The sequence below is a fragment of the Manis javanica genome, chromosome 1 (genome assembly GCF_040802235.1).
Source record: "Manis javanica isolate MJ-LG chromosome 1, MJ_LKY, whole genome shotgun sequence".
Taxonomy (NCBI): Eukaryota; Metazoa; Chordata; class Mammalia; order Pholidota; family Manidae; genus Manis; species Manis javanica.
In genome coordinates, this window is record NC_133156.1 from 123,371,101 (window position 1) to 123,396,936 (window position 25,836).

Consider the following 25,836-nt stretch of genomic DNA (forward strand, 5'->3'; position numbering starts at 1 on the left):
TTACAGAAATTATAAAATGTGTTCATAAATTTGTCAATCTAAAGAATGTTAGTTTAACAATTTACAATAGCCTACTTCTCAGTGTTCACTGGAAATTAAAGTTTCTAATGGTTTTAAGTTCTAATTAAAACTACTTAAAGTAATAAAGAAAACATTTCTCTATGCTAAAAGATGTATGTTTTAATAAGAAAAAGTATAAAGAATGAAAACTCTTCTGCATGCTAAAGAATGTGTTTTGTGATAAAAGAAAGTAACTTTGTTCTAAAGTACAGCTATTTATTTAAAGAGAGAAAACAGCATGGTGCCTTTTGTTGTGGAAGATCCGCTCAGCCTGTTGCTTGGGGGGAGGGTCAGGATGTTTAGAGATAAGGTGAGATAAACCCAGTCAAGCCGCAGGCAAGCCCAGGCATAATTCTCACCGGTTTATGTGCTTGGGACCATGGGGCAAATGAAGAATAAATTACTATATTCTTACAGATATAGTCGTGCCTAGTGAAATTAAAGCAAGTGAGTCTTGATATCAAGTGCACAGCAAAATTAGAATCTCGTTTCTAGTTAAACAGTTTTCTTTAACTGTTAGTCTGCTCTTAATGTTGAAAGATCAAAGCAGTTTCTCATGCTTAAAGTCTCAGTGAGTTGCCAGAATATTAAAAAAAAAAAAAATGAAATCGTAATATTAAAAAGACTAAAAGCTAAAGTTTGTTAACAACTGTATAACCTTTATTTGCCTTTGAAATATTTTGTTATTGAAAACGATTGCATGGCCTGAGAAATTGAATTATTTATTCCATATATTTTTATAAATGGAAAAATCTCTAACCAACAAATGATTAAAGTTGTTACTGATTATTTGTTTTCTTAATTTATCCTCCTAAGCAGAATGGTAACAAAGCTTTTTTCAGCTGATTAAATGCACTTAGTTAACAAACCAAAATTTATTCTTAAAAATTAAACTAGAATCTGGACAAGATTATGTTTCTCCCAGAAAAACAGGTTTCACTGTAAAAGTTTAAATGGACAAACGTGTGACCACTTTTGAGAAAGGTTGTAATAGATTTTTTTGACAACCACCAGGTCTTCTTGTTTAATTTATATGCTGTATGTTTTAAAAAAACATGGGGGATGAAAGGAAAGGAGTGACACATAGCAGCAATTCACCGGAGAGTTCCGCTTTATTAGGGAAAGGTACTGGGTTATATAGGAAGGGGCATGAATTGATTGAGGTGTCACTTCTACAGGGCTGGTGGCTGTTGGCTAGGTGCTGGGATTGGGAGGGGAGCGAGAGGTGATTGAGCTTCAGGTGGCGCCGGCGAGAACCAAGGACCCCAAAGAGAAGCCGGAAGTTTGCCATCTTACTGGTGGTGGTCCTTCAGGGGACTCTCCATATTTTTTAATGCAAATGATCTTAGAGCTTTTAATAGAATTTGCATAGCAGCTTATATCTACTATTAAAGAGTAAAACATTCTTGAAGCTTTCAGGGAAGACCTGTAGACTTAAGCACTTTCTCTGCTTTTTTTTGTATCTGGTCTTGGACACTTATGCTAAGCTCAAAAAAATTGCTTTTACCTCTAGTTAACTCTGATATTTTCCAGAGAGCCCCTGGAACATGTCAGAAGAATTTTTTCTCATTAGAGAAAGTATTTGACTAATTTGGCTTATTTATCTGATATATATATATATATTTACCAGGAAAGCACTGTCAAAGAGAATGATGCTAAACATTGTTACTGAATGTTTTGTATTACAGAAATATCAGAATTTCCTTATGTCAACTGTCTTACAGTAAGCTCTCATCAGATCTTTAACCATTGTCATTTGTAAGTCTTTTGTCATTTATAGCATTATCCCTAAACTGGTAAAGAACTGGATTTCAGCAGAACAGGTATTAGTTACATAAGATTACATAAACTAAAGAAAATGATTTTGTGTCTTTTTGTTTCAAATGTTGCTGATAAAGTGTTTTAACCTTGTTCTCTTAAACTGACAACAGTTTAGTAAATGACTATCTTTATGAGCAGAATTGAAACATCCTTCTCTCTACCTGATCCCTCCAGAGTTTAAAAACTTTCAGTGACTGTTTTTGTATTCCATGGCAGTATGTTTATTTGCACGAGTTCAATAAGAATCTGCTTTCCTTGTGATAAGACTACTTAAGAACACTGGTTATACTGCCAGGGCTTTGACTGGAATGTCATACCTGAGAGACATGTGCATGGACTCAGATGTGAACAACTTTAAGGAACTAAGATTGACTTTATAAAGCCAACAAAGCCCCTTGGAAGAACTGGCCTGGTACCTTGCTTACAGAGTTCCCAGCAGCCTTACCAGGTGAGTAAAGAAGGTCACTTCCTGGCAGGTGCAGAGACCTCGAGAAGAGAAGAATTAATCCAAATCTACAGGTACTGCAGGCAAAGCCTGATGGCAAGTCTAGTTTGGCTGTCTGGCCTCAAGAGGCCTTTAAAAGTTCAATCTGAAATTCCTTACAAAAAGTTCCAGCAAAGCATATTTAAAAGAGCCTGTGTAATCAATTGCTCTTCTTGCTGCACTTGTGCAAATGATCAAGCCAGCTGTTAATTATTTTCTTAACCTGGTTACTTCTAATAAAAATGAGGGTGATTTTAGAGAAAAGTATTGTTTCAATAACGGCAGCCTCCTTCCAGAATAGAAAATCCAACTCCAGATGTTGCTACATAACCTAATAACACAATTTGTTTTATCTTGCCTAGAAGCCACAAAACTGCAAATAGTAATAGAAATGAAACCCAGAATAGAAGCGCCAGCCTTCTGAGGCCCTCTCAACTGACCAGTGATGGAGACCTAGCTGCACCCTTTACTGAGCCCCCTTCTCAGCACGAAGCAGCCAGAGCGGTCATCGCCCCTTTTCCCTAGCAGCAGCTAGAGTCCCTATCTGTAGAAGAGAGAATGAGACAAAGACCAAGACTCACTTTATCCTCTGTAAGTAGGCAAAGAACCTGCATTGAGAGAGTTCCTAAAACTTACACCTCCCTCTGCAACAGGACAGAAGTAATCAGCACCACCCCAGCTTATTCTAACAAGTAGTAGGCCTGCCAAACCCGAGTCACTCCATGTGTTACCTTTATCAAAGAACGCATTAGCGCCATGCAAATCATAGTGTTGAGACAGAACTATCAGAGTGTTAACCAAACAGATGACCCCTAATTTCATGATTGAAATAGATACATGAAGAAGAGGGGAATGTAAGAATAGAAATAGGTTAGCATAAGCATAGCCATCTTAAAGGCCTAGAAGCCATTTTCTGAGTATGTGACTTTAAAAAAAAAAAAAAAAAAAACCTGGGCCTGGGTAAGGCCTTGAAAAACAAGTTAATCATGAGCACCGGGTGGTGGGCAGCTGTGACCCTTGGTCAGCTAACCTTGGTCAGTTAATCTTACATACCAAGCTTATCGTGCAGAACCTCCCTAACCATTGAGGAGTAGTCTTATCCTGCCCTTGCTTAACCCCAGGATGTATGTCTTGCAAGAATAATGTATAGTTGTGGAAAATTACTATGAGTTAAGTGCTTTGAAACTGCTATATAAACCCTTGGCTCTGAGTGCTCGGGGTCCTTGTTGAGACCCGCTGCGTCGGGCTGACTTGGACCCCAGCTAGCTGGCTGAATAAAGACTTTGCTTGAATTTACATCTCTATGCCTGTGTAGTTTGTTCTCTGGAGAAGCCTCGGAAGCCCGGACCCTAACACCATTAGCAGACTGGAACCAAGTCAACATCTTAACTGCGACCTCCTGAGATTCTCCAAGCCAGAACCACGCAGCCCTCAGAAACAATGAGGTAATAAATGCTTATGATGTAAGCCTCTAAGTTTGGAGGTAACTTCTTATTCAGCAGCAGTGTTCCTCAGACTAAAACTGCTTTCAGAATTAAGAAAAGGTAAAGGTCAGTGAGGCTTTAGCTCCTGTGCATAGGCAGCATGGAGAAACTGCAGTAGTTGGGTAACAGTGAAGGCATTTCGGAGAGAATAGATCTTCCTTCTCACCCCCAGCCTGTAGTTCCTCTGATCCAGAAAGTCACTGTTACTAGCTTCTTGTGTATTTTTCTGATGTTTTCTGAGTATTTCTAATGTTAATTTTGAACATCTTTGATCTACGTAAATACTAAGAACTTCTCCTTAGTAAATATGGAGAGAAGCATACAAACTTGTGCAAAATTAGGTTTATTTTTCAATCCAGATTTTTAACATCTATTGTCTGAACTTGCCTCCTTTTTATTCTGCTTTACTATTTTGTTCAGAACCATAGAACAGACTATTCAAAGTTAGTATTTGGTTGTGGAGCTATTTAAAATTAATTGAATAACAAAGGTTTCTAAATGATTATTTCTATTCATTCAGCAGACTAGTTCCCATTAGTCTTTTCTCCTTTTCTGGAGATGATAGGGAAAAATTTACAAGGACAGCAGTCTAGTCCAGGTGACTCCCTTCTGCTGCTCTTCTTAGCAAAGACAACAGAAGCTCCCTTAACTTCCCCCTCCTCTTCACTCCCCGCTCTGCCAGGCACTTACTCCCTAACCTCACTCCCTAAACTTACTCCCCCTTGCTTGCTCATTTGCTGTGCAGGTAGAAATGTTGCAGATACGGAAGTAGAAAGATATATATTGCTTACCTTGCCTTTGTTCAGGGCTCAGACCTTGGGAGATTACTCCCCTCTGAGCCTGCTGGTGTAAAATAAACCTCAGCACTCCAAGACTTCCAAGTGTCACTTGGTTCTTCCATCAGTGATCCAGTCCAGGTTTTTCCAGTATTTTCTGTAACAGAGATATTTAGTTTTCATTAATAATTTGTTATCTGTTTTTAAGAAATGTGCAGTTAGCTTCATTAATTACTCATTATTTGTTTTAACAGTGTGCTCAGTGAAGGGTCCCTGAGTATTGAATTTATATAGCTTTAGAATTGTGAAGATTTCTTGTTCTGTATGAAATTCACATTTTATTAGGGGTTACGAGCCTCATAAGCTTCTAAGACTTTCCAAACACAGGCTGTGGCTGTCCATGACGTTATACTTGTCTCCTTGGGAATATATTTGTATTATATATGAGCTTTTGGAATCATGTTACCTATATTCAGCTTCTTTTTTCAAATTTAACTTTTAAAAAATGTAAAAGACCATCTGAATTAATATTTGAAGATTGAATGAAAATTTATTTCAGTCTTAGGTACATAAAAGAGGATTTGTTTTCACTTACTAACAGATTTTTCTTTCAGATGTAACATTTCTTTACCACCGTTGCTATGGGTATGCTTATGACTTCTTTATAACTCTATTTTACATTTTAGCATGTGCCTCACTTCATTTTTTTTTTTTTTGGTTGTAAACAGAAATCATCCTCTTTAGGTTTCACATGAGCAACATTGTGGTTACTACATTCATCCATAGTATTAAGCCCCCCCCCCATACACACCCCATTGCAGTCACTGTCCATCAGAGCACTAATATGCTAAAGAGTCACTACTTCTCTTCTCAGTGCTGTACTGCCTTCCCCGTGACCCTCCAACATTATGTGTGCTGATCACAATGCCCCTCAGTCCCCTTCTCCCTCTCTCCCCACCTGCCCTCCACACCCTTTTCCCTTTGGTAACTTCTTGGAGTCTGTGCCTCACTTCATTTTAAAGTTGGGCACAAACTATTTATTTTTAAGCCCTGACCACAAAACATAGTCACATAATTTAAAACACACACACACACACACACACACACACAATGACTAACATATTCTAAAAGTCATAAAGAGATCAGTCATGTCATCTACTTAGTCAACAGAGAGAACTTGTTTTTTAGGTTTGTTTTTTCCCTTAGTCATGTGGTTCTGGCCCCTGCTTTATTTAGGTGTTTTTAATGTGGCTTTAAAAAACATTCAATGTGATACAATTCACAGAAATTTTCTCTAGCTTGCCCTCATTTCCTTTGTGATACTGTAATAGTAAATATTTGCTCCTAGGCTCCACTAATTTCCTCCATCCAAACTTAACTGACTTTATTTTTTGTTTTTGGTCCCTACTCCATGTGGCCAACCCCTAATAGTCTACTGTGTATCATTTTTCAGGTTCTCCAATTCCATTTTATCTGTCTATAGGTTCATCACTGCTCTTTTTTGGTTCATCTATTTACTAACACACAATGCAAGTCTGTCTACCTCTGAAAACTTCCTGACAGGAACACACTTTGGGACTTGGTAAATTAATATCTTTAAAAAACAACAACAGTAAACAGCAAGGAAAGTTATTCTTCTAATAAGCAAATAGTACATCAGTACAAACACATAGAAATAGACCCTGTTCCTGAATTCCTGGAGCTTATCACAAAGATAGCAGAGAACTGAGAGAAAGCCGAGAAAGAATAGTAGTTCTCCAAGCTTAGTGTGCTTAATAGAACACCACCTGGGATGCTTATAAGAGTTGTGATTTCTAGGTCCCACTTTCAGAGATTCTGATTTGGTAAGTCTGATAGGATCCAAGAATATTCACCTGGCAAAATTTCTATGAAATCAGTTATAGTCTCATGCTCTGAGAAAGATTTTGATGAGGAACACAGAAAGCTCTTACAAGATCAATGTGTGAATGTTTATAGTATTACAACAAAGAGAAAGATGAATTAAGTGTCCATTATGCATGGGAAATAACTATCCTCTTTCATATTTTCTGAAAGATTCTTTAGAGAAGTTGTAATTAAGGAACTATTTAAGTAATTCAAGAAAAAAATATATTTATGGAAAATTATCTTGCAAAGAGCATAAGAAAACTATTTGAACTTTCTTTGAAACCTGAAAAGACAGAAAGCTAAAGGCAAGTAGACACTGTTGACAAGGTGGAAAAATTTGAAGTGGCTAAGTTGGAGGCTGTACTGAGTCTTACAAGGTCTATTAATTGCAGTGATTCTGTCTGCTTTGTTAGAATGTTATGACATACAATCGGCTCCCATTTAATGTAGAAAGATATTGAGTTAGATCTTTGCCTACAGAGCAATGATTCTCATTCTTTTCTGCACAAAAATTATTTGGGAGCTTTAATAAATATTTATGTCTGGGTCCCATCCCATACATACTAGGTTTTAATAAGAGTTAAGCATAGCTAGTGCATCAGGATTGCCAAAGACTTCTCAGATGATTCAAATATGCAACCAAGGTTAATAATTCTGTTCTTTTAGCCTTGAAAGTACTGCAGCAGTATGAAATTAAACTAAGACTGATTAACTAGAGTAATTCACATTCAATGAATGTTAGCTAAAAGCGCTAAACTCTGAATTGCTTACATTCTGTAAATGTTCTTAGAAAAAACAGTTAGATGCATGTTGTGTTTCAGTAACAATATAAAGAGCAGTCTTATTTTTATTTATGCAATATTTATTTGGCAAACTGGGAGTGAGGTAAACCTAAAATCAGATATAAACATCCTGATTGTCACATTAAATTAGACCTTAGACCTATGTGGTAGGTGGAATAATGGCTCCAAAATAGGTTTTAATTCCCAGAATCTAAATAGCATGAACACTGCAAAGGGGGTTTAAGGTTGCAGATGCAATTAAGGTTACTTACTAGTCAGCGATTTTAAGATAGGAAAATTATCCTGGAATATCCATTTAGATCCAGCTTAATCACAAGAGTCCTGAGAAGTGGAAGAAGGGTATGAAAGAAGAGAGTCAGAGAAAGAGGTGTAACAACAGAACTGGAGTCAGAGGGAGTGTGCTGTGAGAAGTCAGCCTGCTGGTTCTGGCTTTGAAGAAGACTGGAGAGTGCCACGAGCCAAGGAATGGGGCAGCTCTAGATGATGGAGGTGCCGAGGAAATGGATTCTTCTCTAGAGCCTTCAGAGAGGAACACAGTTTACCAAAACCTTGATGTTAGCCAAGGACTCTGACCTTCTAAACCATAAGACTCTAAATTTGTGTTGTTTTAAGCCACCAAGTTTGTGGTCATTTGTTACAGCAGCAAGTGGAAATGCATACATCTTGCCTGTTACGTGAGAAAAGAAATCCACGGAAACACAAAAACGTTCTTTGGAGATCAGCTCTTTGTTTGTCCCAGGGCGCAGGGGCATATTCCAGCCTTCTCATGTCAGATCCCCTACCCAGCAGGACCATAATTCCTGCAGCTGAGAGTTGGATGGTGCCTTGCCTCCTTAGCGAAAACAGCCATGCAATCCCCAATCGTGGCGTGGTTATGGTGCACCCACTATGTGCAAGGCCCTGAAGGAGAGGTGCCCAGCCAAGCGAACAGCTGTGAGAACAGGGAAGCTCTCTCTTGTATTCATCATCATGCCCAGTATTTTCAGTGCTTCCCAGACCTCTAAATAAACAAAGCTGTCATTTTGGGCATTTGTCACCACACTGAAGAGAGTTTTTTCCTGGTCTCCAGTGTCTCTTTTAAAATCAGCCCTGTGTACACACACGTTCAGTGACAATTGCTGATCTTTCAGAGAAACTCTTCATTCTTTTTTCTCGAATCCTTCCTCAGAAGTGCCTGTTCTGTGGGTAGAACCTCCCTCCCACCCCAACCATGAAACTATATAATATTTGATCAATGCAAATAAGGCATTCACCCTGATTCTTGATGGAAGGATATAATGTGAAACAAAAACAAAGCTTTTCTTTGTGCAGAGCATATGCTGAACTTTCATGGTGAAGAACTTCAGTTTGCTGCTTGCATGCTATCTGTATAGTCACATTTTCATTTCCACTTGTTTATTCAAAAAATCTTTGAAAAATTACTGTCACTTTGCTGGGCATTAAGGAAAAAATGACAGACAAGACAGACATGTTCCCATCTCTCCTGGAACTTAAGATCTAGTGGGTGTTACAGGGAAGAAAATAGAAAATTCCAAGACTCTGTTATTAATTTGTTTATTACCCACTGATTATTTATGGAGTACTTATACTGAGCTAATGCCAAAGAAAGAAAAGTAAGACCCAAGGCTACATTTGTTAAATACTTAAATGAGGCTGGTGGAGAGCCCCTACCCCACAAATGTAATTATAGACTAAACAAACAGGGATTTTATAGTGCTAATCACCATTAGTCATTAAGGATGGCTGCGGAGTGTTCGTACATCTGTGTGGCAGGCCCTTCTTTCTAACACCTCAGCAGGGTCCCCACTCAGCACTTTAGATTTTTATTCTAGGGTTCTTTCAGACTATGAACTTAAGCCTCCATATGGAGGCTTTTTTTCTGAAAACTTGGAATTATCCCCAAAAGAAATAAATCAAAACCCAAGCCATCTTAGCAACTAAGAAACCCTAGAAGAAGGGGGTTCTGTCAACCACCCACATTAAAATCACCTGGTAACATTTGAAATTCCTACTGAGTTACAATCTCAGTGCCTGACACTCTGGAACCTGTTTTTTCAACATGGACCCCAGGACTAAGAATGATAACCACTGCTTAGAGGATCCCTAGCCCAGCTCACAATGTAATTTTGCTTTTCTCAATCCTGAACAGCCAGGTCTTCCTAACTTCACTATAAAAATCAAGAAGTTTCCAAAGGTATTCTGAATAAAGCTATCCTCTTAAATGAGTAAATAACACACATGGTGCAAGAGGTGACATCCAGAGAAGTAGAGAAAGGGCTTGTTTATATATTTCTGATCTAAGGGAGGGGAACACTCAGGTTCAACCTCCAAGGTAACTTAGATGCAATTCAAGTTGGCAAGAGTAGACACTTAGTAACCAAAATATTGAAACCTTACCAATTGCATTGTAGCAGGTCATAGAAAAGCTTGTTAACAGAAGGCTACTTACTCATGCCTTTGAAGTCTCTCTCTTGCTTTCTCTCTTTTTAGACTTATTCTTGTCTAAAATAAAAAATCAATAGTGTTACCTAACAAAGTTCATGAAAGAGATTGACTGGGTTACGAGACACTAAACGTCTGATCACTAGAGAACCCTGTTATTTTCTGTTAGGGATGAGTCACTAGGCTTCACCATAAACTGGGGAGGAAGAATTCTCAAGACTATCTCCAGATTCTTGGCTCTGAGTCCATAATCACTGCTCAGTTTTCTAGCTATAATTTGGAGTCCCTGGGGGCATCAGTACAGAATGCACTGGCCAGAAAACCTGTGTATCCCATCTTTCTCATTATTAATTCATATGTTGGCATGTAATTCATGCTTTTCCTACTGAGTCGGAGTCTGGAGAGTATTGCTTAAGCTCCGTGGTCCCAACAACCCCTCTATGGGGTCCAAAATAGTTTGTTGACTGCAAACTTGAGAATTAAGACTCTGTGAGACTCAGCTTAATTCAACAGCTAGACTCCTGCAATAACATTTCCAGGTTGTTTCTCAACAACTGTAGAATATATTATAGGCTTTTTGAACTGTTAAAAGTCAGTGTTTTATCTTACAAAGAAGGTAATGGGCTCAAAGCAGTGAACCGACAAACCAAGGAAACAGGACAAGGAGGACATGTGTGGGCAGGGACACAAAACTTTGGAATTAAAGGGCAACATTGTTTCCATAACATTATAGTATTTTTCACAAGCAATGCTGGCCATAATGACTTTGTTTTCATCCACTTATATGCCCACTGGGCTTTTAATGACAGTACACCTTTGTTAGGAAGCACATCCTACCATTGGACAAAATGACTTCGTAATTAAAGAAGCTTCACTTACAGTAATTTTTCCCAAGGCCTTATAGCTTCCAAAACTAATATGTATTGATGCTTAAAGGTACGCTTCTAAAGCCTGGTGTGGATTTCTCCCTCTCTTTTTAGTTATCAGAAGTGCCCCTGTCTAAGCATACTGAAAATCAGATAGAGATAAACAAAACTTCCTTGCTTGAAAATTTCATCTTCTTCATTTTGAAAGTAACTCTCAAACTTTGACAACATGTTTATGTTCTATTGAAAAACATAGGCATCCGTTAAATTTGGTTTTACACTCAAGAAGCACACCACCAAGAATACAAGGGGAGGTCAGGCTACCCCACAGATGTGATTTACTTCCTTAAGCATGTTTAGACAGACCTCTTCCACAGTAATGGCCGTATAAAACTCCTTTTATCTGTTTTTCCTCAAGTTTGCTATGCTGTGTTTGCTCAGGCTAGAGAGTAACAGAAACCAGGCCAGAAATCACTGCATTTTCCTCAGGCCCTAAATGTCATGTGTCAGAACGGTCCTTGGACTCCCACCAGTCTGCTGATTGGATTCAGATTATGACCTCTCTGTTCCCTTTAAATTACTCTGAAGGTATGAGCTCAGCAGTGCTCTGAAATGATGTTGGCACGTGCTGTGTAAACAGCCCCTGCACAGAACCCAGGAACACCTCACCAATGGCCTAAGAAGATCTCTATTACAACACAAATTATAGAATTGAGGTAGATCACGCTTTTAATCACTTTGGGGAAAGCATTTGCATGATGTACTGCAGTGTGTATGAGCTGGACAGAGAAAATGTGTTCCAATGATTATCCTTTAGACCAAGATCTCTGAAACAGTATATTGGGATAAACTAGAGGGACTTTAAAATGTAGGCTGTTCAGACTCCTTCCTTTCACCTCTGATTTTCAGGTAGCTGCACAGCCCTCAGGCTAATGGCTTTCCTATGTATAATTGATATGACAATTTGTGTCAGAGTGTACCTGGCTCATGCACTCACAGCAAAATTTATTATCGTGGTCAGGACCAGAGAAGAAAGAAGGGACTCATAGGACAAGATGTTAGTGTTTCAAAGGTACCAAGATTAGATTCCTGCAAAAATGGATCCATCAGATCATAACATGGTAACTTCCTATCCTTGGAATGGCCAGAAAGCCAGAACACAGAAAAGTTAACAACAGTCACATTATCCACATCCACATGTGTTAGAAAATGTGTGTGAAACCTGATCAGTCAAGGTGTTTGGATTGCAGTAGAGCATCCAACTAAAGACAGATGTGGCCAACATTCCACTGTCTAAGCGGGGAGCACCATAACCTTCTAGATTCTACATGAAACTGAGTGGAATTCAGCCCAGAGAAAGCAGAGTTCCTTTTTAAAATTGGGAACAAATTAATCTGCAAAGTAAATAAGTGTTAATTATTAAAAACAAGGATTGCACCCACTGCCCACATCTTGGTACCTAATAGCATTAAAAGAAAAGAAAAAAAAAAGGAACCAGAGCTCCTCAGAGACTGGGCAAGAAATAGGTAAGATGAACCTGGAACGTCTTGTAGTGCTAGAAAGTAAGGACAACTCTAAAAACCCAAAAATATATTGATGGAGATATTTCAAAGAGGTAGAGGAGCCAATATAAAGAGCTCCCAGGGCCAAAATCTGGAAAACGTTGAGCATAGCAGTAAACAAAATACAAAATAAAGATCACTGAATCCATACTGATAGGAATATGAACTCCGAATGATATATGTTGATACTCCACCCTCAAGAAGTAGATCATAACTGTCCACTCCTTAAGTGTGTGCTGCACATAATGACTTTCTTCTAAAAAGCATTGCAGAAATGTGTTGGACAGGGGAGTCATTTTACATTTATCTGTAAAACACTGCCTTAGCCAGGTGACCAAGGTTAATGTCATCAGTGATAAATCATGTTGGCAGGATATGATGAGAATGGCATTTTACCTCTGTGGTCTTCCTCCCCCCAAACTCATGATTGAGAGAAAACAAATTTTACTAAATATTCGACCAATACTCCTCAAAACTTTCAGGGCAATCAAAAACAAAAAGTCTGAGAAACTGTCCCAGCCAAGAACAGTGTTAAGAAGACATGACGACTAAATGCAATGCAGTGTGCTGTACAGAATCATGGAACAATTAAAAAAAAAAAAAGGGCATTAGATTTTTAAAAAACTAAGGAAATCTGAATAAAGTATGGACTTTAGTTAATAATAATATGTTAATATTGTTTCACTAATTGTGACATATAACCATGTTAATGTAAGAGGCTAATAATAATAGGGAAAGCTGGGTTTGGGGCACATGAGGACTTCCTGTATTGCCTTTGTAACTTTTCAGTGAATCTAAAACTACTCTAAAGTGAAAAGATTATTAAAAAATAGTGTTTTGTTTTGTTTAAAAGACTCAGAGACTAAAGGGATAAGCTGGTTATGCAATGGGTAAGGAAAAAGAGGAGTAAAATCACATACCCAGGTAATGGTATTGAAATGAGACCCAGAGAATATTTCTTAGGGACAGCCTCTACCTGGGTATATGCTGCACACTGAGGGCCCACCTGACAACGTTTCATTAGTGAGTGATGGTGCCAGCGTGCATGTTAGAGGTAATGAAGAAGAGGTGATGACAGAAAGAGCATCCCTGCCCAGGAGGTCTGAGGGAAGAGTTGTGTTCAGTGATGTTAAACTTCTGGGGAGAGGATTTCTCTTGAACCCAGTCACACAGAACTTATCAGCTGCCTTGTTCTCATTTCTGCAAGCTTGTCCTATTCCGGGGCTGTGAGCTGGATAGTGGGAGACAGCTTCTCAGGAGGCCTTTTCATAATCAGTAAGCATCTGCTCTGTGTCCAGAATCCAAGATGCAGAGATAAAACAGGGTAAGGTCTGAGGTCTTTGGTGTCAGGAATGTCATTGAATGGTGGGGGTGGGCCTGCAGGGCAGATGAGAATTGCTAAAAAAGAAGTAAATGTGGGGCGGGCGGCCAAAGGCCATGGAAAGAAACCTCTACATTAGACTTGGGGCAAGTGAAACTTGAGCTGGGTATGGAAGGAAATGGAAAAATAGGCCTGAGGGAACGGTTGAGGGAAGTGGGAGAGGCAGGAAGCAATGAGCCCCTTAAAAGGAGTGCAGTGAGGTCTGCACAGCTGGAGTGAAGATGTATGTGAGATAGTGGCAAGAAATGAGGCCAAAGCATTAGAGTGGGTGGAAAACAAGGGCTTGAGGAATGACCTGAGGTCATGGACTTTTTCTAGACCACTACAGTCAGGCTCCTCACTCTCTAATGCCCACATTAAGGTAACCACTGCTGCTTTGTAATAACTTGTCAAATGATCTTACAAGACAAATCAGAGATGTACATAAGGTTTATGACTGTTTTATGAGGACAGACTGCAGACTCCACAGTCATGCTTGCTGTACTGTGTATTTTAATTCAATCTTAAGGAATGTATCTGAAAGGAAATAAAAAACATGCGATACATGTGTAAAATTTCTACCTCATGAAGCTGATCTAAGAGTCAGGAGTAGAGACTCCAACCAGACGAATTATGCCACAGAACAGTTTTACAAATACCTACTTGGCATTCTTATGATGAAGATCTTGTTAATAATCTAATCATATATTTCATTTTCCCATGGACTGTGCATATTCTTTGAGTGCCTTCAGGGAACAGAGAACTGTATTTTAACCCCAGCACTCCCTTAGCTAGAATGAAAATGTTATAAGAATTGGGAATTTTATGCTTAGAGAAGAGAAAGGCAAAGGCACACCATTTGCACAGGACCCTGTTACCAGGGGTGCCGCCATCCATCGGCTGGTTATGTGAGGTTCCTGTGGGCTGGGCAAGGGTCCTGGGTGCCTCGCACAGCAGGCTCTGAATGAGAACTGCTGATGGCTGGCAGGACGGATGGATGGAGGAAGTGATGGGTGTAAACATTTGGGAGCAATGAAGCCAGCACGCTTAGAAGTGGTGGAAGTCTGCCACCAAGAGCTGAGATGGCAGCGCAGTGCTCTGAGAGTGGACTCCAAAAGCAGGGTCCCTGGGGCTGCTTCCTGTCTGTCACTTTCTAGAGAGGTATGGGCAAGAAACATCTCTGTGTCCTTCATTTCCTCATCAGTAAATGATGATGTATCATATGGTTGTTGTGAGGATTAAGTGATATGTATCAGTTAATATATATATATATATATATATATATATATGTATGTATATATATGTGAGATATTGCCTTGCTAATGGGTTTCAGCCCTGGGCAAGGTTGCTATGGATTCAATGTGACCAAATAAATGACGGTAGAAGTTCTTGGGGTGAAAGAGTTATACCCAACTTTATTCCCACAGTGGCAGGTCAGTCACTAGAATCCTGTCCACTCAGAGTGAGTCTACATGCAGCAAGCTGGTCTCTGCCTCTGGGCCTCTCTGCCTGCACAGCCATCTCAGTCTCTGTCCTCAGCATAGCCACCACTCCAGCCTCAGCTCTGCTCTCCTGCAGCCATGCCACCGTGTTGTGCTGAGCACTGGGAGGAGCTCTTTATATAGAGTCAATAACAGCGTATTGCCCACACGTGTGTGGTGAGCTAGCTGAGCCGGGTCAGGTAAGAATCCTGGCCATAGGAACCTTCACTTTATCCACAGATATATATATGAGATTTTACATATATTCAGTCTCTAACAGTTCTAACACAACCTGGCCCCCAGAAATCATTAAAATACCATTTATTTCTTCATTTTAAGGTGCCTTTCTTCTTTGGTACTTAGACTGTTGAGCACTAATAACAAGGAGGAGAGACATAAGGAAAACCATACAATTTTCCATCTTTTTTTCACTCTCTTATTCTGAGTAAGAGGAAATTGAATGGGAACCATGGAAAATGATTATTGTTGAAGGAGTCAAATCAGTAAAAATGAACCTATAAAAATCAGAAAGCACTGCATAGTCAACATAATAAACTAACCAGCTTGTCAATTGGTGAGATGGATTGAATGCACCTGGACAGAAAAGTGGAGGATAAGAAGTGGAAGATTTTCAGCACATACCAGGGTGAGAAAAATACTTTCCCACCTAAAAATGAATATTTTCCCTTGCTTCAATCCTCGAGGAGAAAACCCTGGACAGGAGCTGATGCCTGCTTTCCTTTCGGGGCTGAATTTCTGGTGGTCTTACTCATTCTGCTGGTTATGGTGTCCTCACGTCACACAATTCCAGGAACTTCTCACAGTCACTGGTAAGGGAGCAAATTGTCTGCAGCAGGTGGTGATTGCCTCCACGATGACACTCGGCTCCAGGCCATTACAGAGGGCTCTCTGCCTCCTCCCTGCAGCCCTGCTCAGGCAGCAATCACCCGCCCTCCTCACACCCAGCTAACCGCCTGTGCACAGAGGCAGCCTCTCGAGGCCGCTGCTATGCAGACTGTGATTCAGGCTTGCTGACAAATATTGATTCTTGGAATTGCTGGGCAGGTGGATTTGCCGAACTACTAATTTACCCTAACGTGAAAACAAGAAGAGAAAAGAGGAACAGCTGAGATGCCTGATGCCATGGCTTCCTCGATTTTAAAGGCAGGCAGGCCCTACTCAGGGTGGCAGTGCCATGCCTCAGACAACATGTTGCCACGGTGGCTGGATGACATTTGTTATGCACGCTGGGATTGTCGTCCAAATATTCAACCACCATCCACTGAATATTAAAGTGAATTTGAGACAATTGGGGAATTGACTTTTTAGTTTTAAAGGGGGCTGTTCTGTTGTATGGTTTACTCATTGCCTCTACCAGTAGTTGGTGTCCTACCAATGGGTTTCAGACCCCAGTAAGTTCGTTATGGATTTAGTGTGACCAAAGAAAATGACAGTAAAATGTTCTTGGGGTGAAAGGGTTATACCCAACTTTATTTCCACAGTGGCAGGTCAGTCACTAAAATCCCATTCACTCAGAGCGAGTCTACATGCAACAAGCCCGTCTCTGCCTCTGGGCCCCTCTTCCAGCAAGCCATCCTCTGGGCCTCTGTCCTCAGTGCTGCCACCACTCCAGCCTCTGCTCTGCTTTCCTGCAGCCTTGCAGCAGTGCCACCGTGTCGCCCAGAACACTGGGAGGAACTCCTTATATAGCAATGTATTGCCCACACGTGTGCAGTGAGCTAGTCAACCAGGGCCAGGTGAGAATCCTGGCCACAGGAACTCTCATTTTATCCACATTGGTGTTGGAATGAACATATGACCCAATCTGGCACAAAATGTTAGCCATCTTCTGCCAGGGGAAATAGCTGATGCTGTGGATGGACAGATGGTAGCAGGGAAGCTGAGCCCTCAAAGGCATTGTTGAACTGCTGGAGTGAGCTGAAGTGGGTCCTGCCTTAGCATATTCTCCTATGAAACCTAGTAAATGCTTTTGTCATTTCAAACCATTTGAGTTTAGTTTACTTACTTGCTGCTAAAACATCCTGAAAATACAGAAATCTACTTACTATACATAATTTTTCTTTTAAATTGCTACATTTTTATGAAAACATATAGGGTCCACCTTCTAAGGGATGCAGTTTCAAATGAATGAATCAGTCAGTCAGTCAATAATGGTCTAATCATCAAACTGTATTCATTAATTCTACAAGCCTTAGTTGAGTGTCTACTTTGTGTCTTGCACTAGGCTTAACAGCCAGGGTAAGTGGATAAATGCAACTCTTCCCTCAAGTTATTCATATCTGCTAAAAACACAGATGCAAAAATGAACATGGAAATAGAATGCAGTAAATGTGATGATAAAACTATGCAAATATTCCTGGGTTCCAGAGAAGTGTTGATGCCAGAACCATGCTTTACAAGAGAATAGGGAGCTAAGTTAGGTAGAAAGGAAGCAAATGAGTGTTCCAGGCACTGGATACATTATGAACAAAGGCAGGGCATCTGTGACTCAGACTCTAATGTGGATGATAAAGCTTAGAGTTGTTCATTGCATAACCTGCACTACTGTATACACAACAACCCTCAATAAAGACAAAGGAAAATGGAAAATGGTGTGAGGATTCATGGAACTGCAAACTGTCATTCTTGCTGCAATGGCAGAAGGTGTGGATGGAGGGGCATGCAGAAATGTGTATTCTTCCTATAGAGTCACCTTACATAACATAATAAGGAAATTGAACTTTATCCCATAGGTTAATAACTCTGTTAAAGTATGTGTGTTAGCATCACCTGGTGAATATTTTTCAAGTGCAAACTTGTAGGTCCAACTCTCAGATATTGATTTTCTAAGTCTGGGATGGAGCCAGTTACTTTCATCTTTAATCAGACATTTATTGATTCTTCTACCTCCTAAAATTGATGAAACAGTGTTAAATGTGATGTGGAATCACTGAAGGAAATCACTCAATAAAGTGACTTGGCCAAATGGCTTACAGAAAAAGACCATTCTGGCTGCTGTTTGAGGAATGACTTGGGAACTGGCATAGGGGAGGCAGTTACGAAGATGTACAATAATTCACATGAAACATGAAAAGTCAAGGACAGAAGAAATGGAGGCCAAAGATTTGTTCAGCTCTTAGCCATGCCAGATGGCATCAATGCCAGAGTGCTGCTGTGACACTCGTTTTCTGGATAGAAAGTCTTAGTTAGGGAACTCCTCATGAGTGGACAAAGAATGCCAGAAGCCTGTATGATATCTGAGGCTGTTTCAACATTTGACTTGAAGGTTTCTGCTGAAGATATGCCTGTTCTGGGAGTTGAGGCTGAGTGAGTCATTAGCAGTGTAATCCAAGGCACCATAAGCCCCCCCAAAGGACAAAAAACAGATGAACACTCTTTGTCCTTTAGAAATGTTTCATTTACAGGAGGAGAGAAGGTATATCACCCAAAATATTTGCAAAATTCTCCTTCAACTGCCAATTCGGGTAATACAAATTAAGTAGTTAGATGTGGTAAAGACTAGAGGCCCCAAGAAAGGAAAGATAGGATGGTGGGGAGACAGGAATAGAAGCAAAATGAAGAGTTTTCATCAGATCATTTCTCTGCCTGGAAAGTCTGGTCAGTTGGTTGAGATGAATAAGCTCATTCAGTAATTCAAAACCAAGTGTTTAAGTACAAGTCCAGACATCCTTCTGCCACATGGTAAATGTGTGCCCTTAGGTGAGTCTCTAATCTTTCTGTTGTTCAGTGTCCTCATCTGTGAAATGGGACTAACAGTTGTCCTACCTCGGAAGATGGCTCTGAGTAATAAATGAGTTCACATTTGGAAAGTTTGGAGAAGAGTATAAGCACTTTGTATAACAGCAGTGCAACCCTTAGCAGGCCTTTGGAAGTGCTTACTTAAATTTAATTTAAATAAAACATATCTAGTAAATCACATTTAAGATAACTTAAATTCAAATTTGAATAAAATGTGCCCACTACATCTGCAATGACTGACTATGGCCTGTGTTGAGCCAGGGTCTCTGCATTCAAGCCTTTGCTTCCCTGTTGGGACTGATGCAGTGGCTTATAGGCTCTAATACCACACAAACAGCCGTGATGCTTTCTGTAAAGAAATCTGTGCCACTTTGCAGACTCCTCCAGTGTCCTTACTGTTTACTTAACATTGTTGAAAGCACCTGACTCTTTCATTTCCCCATGGGTTTCCAGCCTGTGGTCTTCAGCCATTTATTTCTCCATTGATTCAATTTCTAAATATACAGGGAAAAATAGTGGTCATTGCACTTGCTATTGTAGTCTCCAAAATGAACTTTTTCAGTCTCCCTTCTACAACGATATTCTCATAGAAACTACTAATGTTATTTCTGTTTATGGTTCCACCCCAAGAATAATAGCATTTCATTTGTGTGTGTGAGGCTCTGCAATGCTGTTAGAAGAAGAAATAACTGTCTGAGAGACACAAGGTGAATCTTAATTTTTTGATTCTTAAATCCATTCCAAGAAATGTTAGCTAGAGTTAATTTCCATAACTCTGAAGGAGAGTTAGGGTTTAAGACAATGTCCCACCAAGTTACACTTGACTTTATTACTGTATTTTATAAAAATAAAGAAACATCAGTGAGAGCTATCTTTTCTGACTCCTTTCTGGCTGAAAGGCATTTGTCACATTGGGAGGGATCATTCCACAGAACAAGGTTTCTAAAAGCATGGTCTTTGGATTGTCTACATCAGCGACTCCTGATGTATTTATTACAATCAAAGGCTATTATACTGTAGGCCTAAGAAAGCCATCTGGGGGTTGATCAGCACATTGTTGTTACTCAACGCATCCTTGACATTTCACAAAAACTGTCTGTCAACATCACATTTTTCCATTCTGTCCTGACAGTATTGCATGCAGTTTTGTTTACAAAGGTTCATCACTGACTCTCTCTGTGTCCTTGGTCACATCCCTCTAGGCTACCCAGAATCTTGCTGACCTTCAACTAATTTAGTGCTATGATATATTTAATTCTCATAATACTGAACTCTGTTTTGTAAAGTACACTTTAAATAAACTTCTCCCTCTTGATTTATTTTGATGCCTAGTACTGTTTTTTAGTTTGTTTCGAAGTGACTATGGCTTAAAAATATTTCTTTAAAATGAGTTTCTTCTTTTGATCAGTTCCACTGCAATATTAAGACACAAAAGATGGTCTTTTTGCCGGTCTTGTGACAGATAGCCCCTGGTATCTGTCATGGTGACATATTTTACAGGTGGAATATTGCAGAAAAGAACAGCCTCTACAACTTCTGAAAATCACAGATTTTGGCAATTTTATCTCCCAGAGTCTTTGATCCTCTTAGGGGAGTGCAGGAGTTAGAGGAGGAATGTGAGTTTAATTACTCTTGCAAAATCCAGGTTTCTGTTTCTAAAAGAGAAAAAAAAAAAGCAGTGTTTACATACTGAAAAAGCTTTGAACATTGTTATGAATTACGTAATAATACAAGCTAAGGAAGGGCAAATGAATGAAAACCACAGATTTGCAATCCCATCAATTATATATATATATATATATATATATGTGTGTGTGTATATATTTAAAATTAAGAGAAAAAATATGTTGTGATACAATACATGTAGAGTTTTCCTAAACCAAAACTGTATTTGGAATGTAAAGCTCCTGGGATAAAGGCTTTTAGTACTATTGCCTCAGCTATAATTGTTAGACAACACAATGTGGGCCTTCTTGTTATATAAGCATGCATAATAGAGTTGTTTGTACAGAAAGAATAATCTAAACAAATCAAACTTACTTAAAGTCAGTTTATTGAGTAGACCTACTGAAGGGAAATGAACAATGAGATCATAAAACGCCATGTTAGATAAGCCCCTAGAGATTATTGGCAATCCTCTCATATTGACATGGGACTGAATGTAATAAATTACTTGCCTGAGAGTCCACAGCAGGTAAAAATTAGAAATAAGGCTGGTTCAAAACTCCTGATGTTAGTCCCTGACAGAAAAGAAGAATTATTAGGCGATGGAAATGTCAGAAATGCTTACTATTACTCAAGTTTTATTTTTATCTCTGTGAACCAAATCTTTATCTGTAATAGTTAATAAACTCTGCAGCAGGTATTTAAGTAAATTAAAATCTCTACTTATGCAAAGTAACCATATTATGCAACATTTTTTAATTTACTGTGTTATAAAATAGTGCTGACTATTAGTATTTCAGAACTTGATCCCGGGTCAAAGGCAAATGAAAGACTTGAATGAATTACACAAAACAGACCAAAAAAAAATGAATTCTATTGTGAAACAGAAATGAGGAGCATGGCAGCTGGGACCAGAGACCAGGCTGCTACCTACTGTCAGCATGACCTTGGGCAAAGCCTTGCTTAGAGCCTTGAATTTCTCATGGCACCTCTTAGGACTGAAGCAATCCAAAGGAAACAGCAAATGGGTATGTAGGGAAAATGGAAATTCCATGGCCAGGATTCTCACCTGATCCTAATCTAACCTACCCATTGTATACATGGAATGATGTAATGCTTAGCCTACTGCACAGGCGCATACTTGTATACCCATTGGCGATAAGCCATTAATGTCTATGTTGCTGTAAAAAGAGATCCCCCTGGTGCTAAGAGCAGAGCCTAGAGAAGAGGGCAGGGGAGCAAGAGAGAGAGAGACTGGGGAACAAGAGAGCAGAGGATGGGAGCAAAGACAGAGCCACAAGCAGAGGCAGGGGCCTGGCAAAGGCTGAGGTGGAGGCAGAGATGGAGACAGGCTTGCCTTTTGTAGACTGTTGGGTGCAGACATGATTCTACCACCATGAGAATAAAGCTTGGTGTGAGTCCCTTTCTATCCACAGCATTCTGTTGTCATTATTCGGTCCCATTGAATCCAGAGTGAACTTGCCTGGGGCTGAAACCCTCAGGTGAGATGATGGGAAACCATTCTAAAAAGCATTCATGTAATAAATGAGATATTAATTAGATATGAATTAAGCTAGTTAATATCAGATAGTATTATCATTAGTATATTAGTATAATAAATGTAAATAAATGTTATTTACATTTATATGACTCTAATACTCTTTTAAATGCTTTTACAACCAATGTTTTTGTTGTTCTACTGTCAATAGTAGTACAGATATCATTGTAGAGCGAGACGTGTCATTTTGAAGACTCCTAGAGGACCAAAGAGTAGAAAATGGCTGCCAAAATTCCATTCACGAGACTACTCCCCTCTGGCTACTGACTCTTGCTCTAACCTACCATTCTAAACACCTTCAGCATCTTTCCACTTAAATACCCCATGGTTTCTACCTCAACACATACATACTGCATTGTCCTCTTGTTCTCTGAACTCACATCTCCTGGTGTTAATAATGATATCATTGGTCACCCAAATACTCAGCCTGGACATCTGCCTCAGTTTCACCTTCCACTTCACCCTGTCCTTTGCTCTTCTGTGCCTAATTTATCTCCAAGTTCTACTGCTTTTTAAAAATTGAGGTGAAATTCATATAACAAAATTTAATGTTTTAAAGCATACAATGAAGTAGCATTTGGTTCATTCACAATGCTGGCAACAAACACCTTTATGAAGTTTGAGAACACATTAATTATTACAAAGAGAATCCATAAACTCTTAAGAGTCACTCCCTATTCCCCAAACACAGCCCCTGACAACCACCAATCTGCTTTCTATCTCTGTGGATTTACCTAGTCTGGATATTTCATATAAATGGAGTCATATAAGATGTTTTGTATGTGGCTTCTTTCCCTTAGCATGTTTTCAAAGTTCATCTGCATTACAGCATGTATCTGTACTTCATTCCTCTTTATGGCTGGATAATGTTCCATTGTATGAATGACCACATTTTGTTTATCCATTCATATGTTGATGGATCTTTGGGTTGTTTCTACCTTTCGTCTATCATAAATTATGCTGCTAGGAACATTCAGGCATGAGTACTTGTTTGAATATCTGTTTTCAATTATTTGGGGCATATATTATTTTAACATTTCCCAGAGATATTTCAGAACTTGAAATTAAATTAAAATTTTTTATTTAAATTTAAATAAGCACTTCCAAGGACTGCTAAGTGTTGAACTACTATTACACAAGTGCTTACACCCTTCTAAGTGCTTTACAAATGTGAACTCATTTATTACTCATAGTCATCTTCTAAGGTAATACCATTATTATCCCCATTTTACAGATGAGGAAACTGAGCAATATATAGAGATTTATTTTAAGTAATTGGATCACATAATTGTGGTAGGCAGTAAGTCCAAAATTTGTAGGGCAGACCAGGAGGTTGGAAGTTTGAGTCAGAGTTGGTATTATAGTTTTGAGTCTAAATTTTATATAGCCTGGCTGCCCAGAAACTCAGGTAAAGTTTGTTTCTATGTTGCACACTTGAAGAGAATTCTTTCTTCTCTGGGAATCCTCAATCTTTGCTCCTCAGGCCTGTAACTGATTGGATGAGGTGTACCACCATTATAGAGAGTAATCTGTTTTACTCAAAGTTTACTGATTTAAATGTTATTTACATCTGAAAAATACCTTAACCACAGCATCTAGATTGGTGTTTGGCACCATAGCTAGCCAAGTTGACACATAAAATTAAGTATCACCTATACCTAGGAATAGAATTGCTGGGTCATATGGTAATTCTGTTTAACTTTTTGAGAACTGACTAATTTGGTGTTCTGAGACTCAGTTTCCAACATGGGGTGAGAAGGGGGTTTCCCAAACCAACAAAGAATTCTCAGATACCAGCAGGGTATCCAAGAATTCAACTCAATTCTAACACCATCTACCCAGAGATAGCATCAGATTCCACAAGTTAAAGGCTCAGTCCTGTAAGACACCTCACCCAACTACCACCACTTCAGACTCCAGTCACAAGTCTAAATGGTTATCTGTACTTCTGACTGACTGGCTGTGAATCAGAGGTTCCCACAGCCCCACTTCTGGTGTTTGATTAATGTACTTAGAGCAGTTCACAGAACTCAGAGAAACATTTCATTTAGTGTATCACCAGTGTATTAAAAAAGGATATGTTTCAGGGGCACCAAACTAAGAGCTGCTTAGGGAAAGGTATGTGGGAAGGGGTGTTCCATGTTCCCTCCTGGCACGCCACTCTCCCAGCGCCTCCATGTGTTCACCAACCCAGAAGTTCTCCAAACCCTGTCCTTTGGAGCCTGTATAGAGGCTTCATTATAGAGTCATGATTGCCCTAAGTCACTGGTGATTGATTCAACCTCTAGGCCATTTCCCCTCTCTGGAAATTTCAGCACATTAATCACATGGTTGGTTTATCAGCAGATAGAGACCAAAATAACTCCTTTGTTAAAGAGATTTTTTTAGAAAACCTGGCATACATCTGCAAGCATGTGGGATTTCTCATACTGAAACCCAAGATTAGGCAGATGCACAAATCAGCCTGGGACTGGAAACTCACTCTGCCTACAGGGATAGGCTCTTCCCTAGAGTTGCAAAGGCAACCTGTCCACCAGCTCCAATCTTTTGGTCCAAAAGTCACCTCATTAATGTAACAAGTGACACATCTGTTGCTCTCTACACTTAGGAAATTCCAAAGGTTTAAGGGCTGTGCCAGAAATCAGGACATAGTATTTCTTACTACAAATCACAATCTCACACAGCCAAAACTGTCTTCTACAGCAGCCACACCATTTTGCATCCCAGAAACAATGCCCAAGTGTCCTATTTCTCTGTATCCTCTCCAACACTTGTTATTTTCTGTACTTTTTATTTAAGCCATCCTAGTGGGTGGGAAGTGATCTAGTAGTTAGTTAGCTATACCTTTAGAATCACAAAATTGTTTCTCGAGTTCCACTAATAGGATAACTGTCTTTTACATGACGTAGAGGTTCTGGAGACCTGGACCAGCTGAACTCTGAGTCAGTGATTCAAGCATCCTCTGAGATGACATTTCAACAATTATTGCAGTATATATTATGAACAGGGAAACATTTCTTCCTAACTTGTGGTGTTCCCTTCCATGTTTAGGAACTGCATGTAGCCCAACATGCTAGCCATTCTCTACCCTCTTAGATGTAACTGATGATTGAGCTTCAGGGGAAGGAGGAGGCCTAGGTCACTGAGATCCTTCCTTTGCTTTTTAACTAAGAGCTAACTACCTGTGGAGAGTCAGTCCTGCCTCTGCAGCTGTAGGGAAGGGCCATCCCTGAGGCAGAGATTTCTCCCCAGTCCCAGGCTGATTTATGAGTGCCTAATCTTGGGGTTCTGTAAGAGAAATGCCACATGCTTGCAGATGTACGCCAGGTTTTCTTAAATAACCTCTTTAACAAATGAGTTATTTTAGTCTCTATCTGCTGATCCTTTTTTCTTATCTCTATTATTTTAGAATTTAGTCTGGGAAATGAAATGTTATTTACTGTACCCATTACCTGAAGACATCTCTATAAATGTAACTCATATCACTGTGGTAACTGTATTCTATGATTAATCTGATCCTGCTATAATGCAGGAATACATGCATTTATTGAATATACTTTATGGATGTGAGAGATTCACCTTGTTGGTTGATACCACTGAATGGAGAATTCCTAGGTGTTGGAGCTGTTTAGTTAATGCTCTTAATATCACATCATCAAAAGATGGATCAGGTCTGAACTTCATACAAGTACTACAGTTGCTATTGTTTAATCACCGAAATCTATTTTTGTAGGATTGGAGAAATGGACTGGTATGAGATTTTTCAAGTATAAAATCAAAATGCTGCTGTTCTGAAACAAAATAAAGAATATAGGAAACATTAGGAAA

The 25,836-nt window shown here is 39.4% G+C and overlaps 1 long non-coding RNA gene across 1 annotated transcript in view; it reads left to right on the top strand.

The window, feature by feature from the left end:
• Positions 1–2,342: 2,342 nt before the first annotated feature.
• The window catches only part of LOC108405856 (uncharacterized), a 132,855-nt gene continuing 109,361 nt past the window's right edge, over positions 2,343–25,836 (top strand). The window contains exon 1 of the long non-coding RNA XR_012131642.1: positions 2,343–3,810. This is a non-coding gene — a long non-coding RNA (uncharacterized lncRNA). The remainder of the gene's footprint in view (positions 3,811–25,836) is intronic.